The sequence below is a fragment of the Montipora foliosa genome, chromosome 8 (genome assembly GCF_036669935.1).
Source record: "Montipora foliosa isolate CH-2021 chromosome 8, ASM3666993v2, whole genome shotgun sequence".
In the NCBI taxonomy this organism is placed as follows: domain Eukaryota; kingdom Metazoa; phylum Cnidaria; class Anthozoa; order Scleractinia; family Acroporidae; genus Montipora; species Montipora foliosa.
In genome coordinates this window covers 31222977-31226632 of record NC_090876.1, presented here as the reverse complement: position 1 = coordinate 31226632, position 3656 = coordinate 31222977, and positions in this window count along the sequence as shown.

The window sequence follows — 3656 nt, the reverse complement described above, 5'->3', positions numbered from 1 at the left end:
AGATTTAAATTTTACTTCGCACTTCAGGAAAATCCATGTGGACAAAGTTTCCTGCTATATTATCCCACCAAATGTTAGAGGTATGATTCCAGTTACTGCTACTGGTGACGGAAACTGCTTGTTCAATTCAGCTAGTCTGGCCATTTGTCAAAAAAAAACTTTAGCCCTTGAGCTTTGACTGCGTACTTGCTTCGAACTTGCGAAGAACAAACAATTCTACAGAAATCATCCTGTGTTAAGCAGTTCTAAAATTCCATACTATGGAAAGACTAGAAGATCGCGTGTGAGATCGTGTCGAGATCATCTGAATTGTACGGTGAATATGGTTTTGAAACAGCATTTGACAGTGAAATTATGAGGACAAGCAAATACTATTCTTACAGTGGCACTTTCCAGATAATGGCTTTGGCAAGTGTTCTGGGAGTTCGCATTGAAACAGTGTACCCAGATCAGAATCACAAACTGTTACCTGTGTATCAGAACATTTTCAGACCTAGACAATTAATAAATCCTACGAGTTCCGAAGTTGTAAGAATCCTGCGGACAAATACGCTTGGCTGGCCTGACCATTCTAAGGAATTCGTAGTTAATCATTTTGTTCCCTTGTTTAACTTGAATGATAAAGTTTCTGACGAGCCGCAAAGTTCCTCTGTAACTGGCAAGGATGAAGGGCAAGAACAAACTGAAAACCCATGGCACGTCGTCGCAAGGAAAAGGTAGCCGAGTACAAAGCATTCGGCAAAAATCCAAGACAGCGGATCAATCAAGAAATCACAAGGGCATTTAAAGCCGCAAAGAGTGACCAGTTACGCAAAACAAAAATTTGAAGCGGGAAAAAATAAAACCCCGGCCTCTGGAGGAAGTAGCTCGCTGCAGGGAAAAAACGTAGACGTAAAGAACATTCATAGGCATGACGTTTCAAACGTGCAGCAGATGAACAGGAAAAACACCAAAGAAAAGAAAGAGCATGTATGTGTGAAAGAGACGAATTACGAAGAAAAAAACTGTTCCACGGATGCTTTGAATGCTCATGCTGTTGGTGACAGCAAATCTGCAAACGGCCAAAAGCCTCAGGACGTGAAGGATATATCTCAAGGTATACGGCAGTGCAATCTAAAAAAAGGAGAAAATGTGTCAGTGAAGAAAGATATCGACGACGGAGATACACGCAAGTCTGAAAAAGAAATTTATGAAGTAGAAAAACAAGAGAGTAAAAGAGATATCAGACTCCAACCGGATGTGGGAATGCTGCAAAACTAGCATTGGAAAACGATGTCAAAACCTGAGGAAAGGGGAGAAACAAAGAGCAGACTAGAAATTCCAATCTCTGGCGAAATTTTTTTTTTTTAAATTAAATATGTTTTGTAAATTGGTTCACTGCGCTAACATTGTTTAATATAAATTTCTTGAAGTTCACATTATATAGTGTTTGTACATACTTTTTGTGTAACGAGAAAACAAACCTTTACAATTTCGAACAAATTCCACCTTCCCCTTTTGTACTCGTTCTGCAATGTTCCCAATGTTCACGAAGTTGATTCCTTGTAACTGTGTATGGGGTGGCACATGAAAATAATTTTAGGCGAGAAGATTATGGGTGTAAAATAGGATTTTCAGGGAAAAAAAAGTGTTTTCATCATAAAAGCCCAGGAACATCCTGAAAAATAACTTTAAAGAAGAAAAAAAAAGCCAAAATGCTTTTGCACATAAATTATGAAATGTCCTTTGAATTTGTCTTTTGATATTGAACGCAAAAATTGAGGCAATTGAAAAACAATTAAAACGTGTTTACAAATTATATATGGCGGTCAGTTTATACATGAGTGTTCAAAATGGACACTTGCGTCGATTTCTCGGTGCTATTCTATCACTGCCGTTCCAAATTGCTCGAAATTGCTCGCCTGAATCCTTTCCCATTCCTTTGGCAGAGGCTTTTTCGTGAAAAATGATTTCAAGCAGCCCTTCCAAAGCGACAAAGTTTACAGTGTCCCCAATTTAGTGCTGCAACGCTGGCTTTCCGTTTCCCTACGATGAGGCGGTTGTATAAGACTCATTTAAGGGTCCAGGTTAAATCTCGACACACGATTGGTTCATATTTCAATTAGCAGACCAAATTTAGAAACAACCGGATGTAACACATTTCTGTTCTGGCTTTTTTAAATCCGATAGCCCATGTACATTTTCCACTTTAATAACAGGCTCTTGAAAAATTCTTTTTAAGTAAGGGTAAGGTGGGCTTCTAAAACTACAATTTTTTTTGACGACATGTTTTACTTAGTTGCCCCTTCAAACGATGTATAGAGGTTTTGGAGTCCCAAGTCATACCAGATCACAGCTCGTTTTAATACACTCTGGCCTGTTGCTGTTGTGACAAAAACTTGACAACTCGCACATGTGTAGAATGAAAGTCGAAAGGCATCGTACAGTGCTCTTCCCTCGTCAAAAAAATAATAACAAACACGCTGCGATCACGCAAGGCTTTTAAGCTATGTATTTAAGGCTTTTACCACTGAATTCAAAGTTTCTCATCGAATGGAAATGGAATCATTGATGTTTTTTTCACTGCGGTGACTTGCCTGGCACCTGCCAAAAAGTTAAAAGTTATCCTGAAAATTGGTAAGTAAGCTCTTCATACGTATAAGACATCATGTCAATAAACACTTCTGGTGTAATACAAATGTAGACCCGGGAACCATTTTTGCCGCTGTGACGCTACAAGATAACACTCGCCGGCTCTTTTATATTTACAGGCTTTGCATTGTTGACAACAGTTTGTCCTCACAACCAAAGGATTGAAATTGCATATGTTTTGTCGAGTCTTCTCTACCGAGAAAGATGAATAAAAACACATTACAAAGGGCAAATTTTGAAGAGAATTGAAACGGACACAACTACTGAACTATTTCCAAAATACATGTACTGATCATCAAAGTGCTGTCAAAGTGACTGCAGTTGTTTACAAAACTGGATAGCCGATCGATATGTGATCGATCTTTACAAACCACACTACGAAATTTCGCGTACAACAAGCGAAATTACGCTTTTGGTTTTTCGCGCTGGTCTCGAAAATGCGGCGAATTTTCTCTCTTTGTTTTTAGAGCGAGTTTTCTCTCTTTGTTTTAGCGAAATTACGCTAGAAACATCGCGAAATGACGCTCGAATTTTCGAGGGAAATTTCGTCGAAAGTTCGCAGGGACAAAGAACGAAATTCGCGCATTTCGCTCTCATTACTTTTTCACAATACTGTACACTAAGTCCCCTACAACCCTTACCAAAGTAAAAGTATGGGTTTGATATGGCACATTATGGCCCATATATGGGTAAGATATGGGATGGTTAGAACATCATATGGGATTGATATGGTGCCTAGTTTTGTGAAATTTCAAGCTATGGGAAGTATATGGGATTGAAAGCCTAAGAAAAGATTTGTGTGGTAAAACTATGGGAACAAGTTGCCCATAGATATTCCGTAGCAATGGCTCATCTGCTTCACTTTCCTTTTCTATGGGAATGATATGGGGTCACCACATTGTGCGGGGTAACTATGGGAATCAGGTGCCCATATGTATTCCATAGCAGCTGTTAAGCACACCTGCTTTAGCTGCTCTATGGAAATGATATGGGATCATTCAGTTACATAATGAAAACTACGGGGG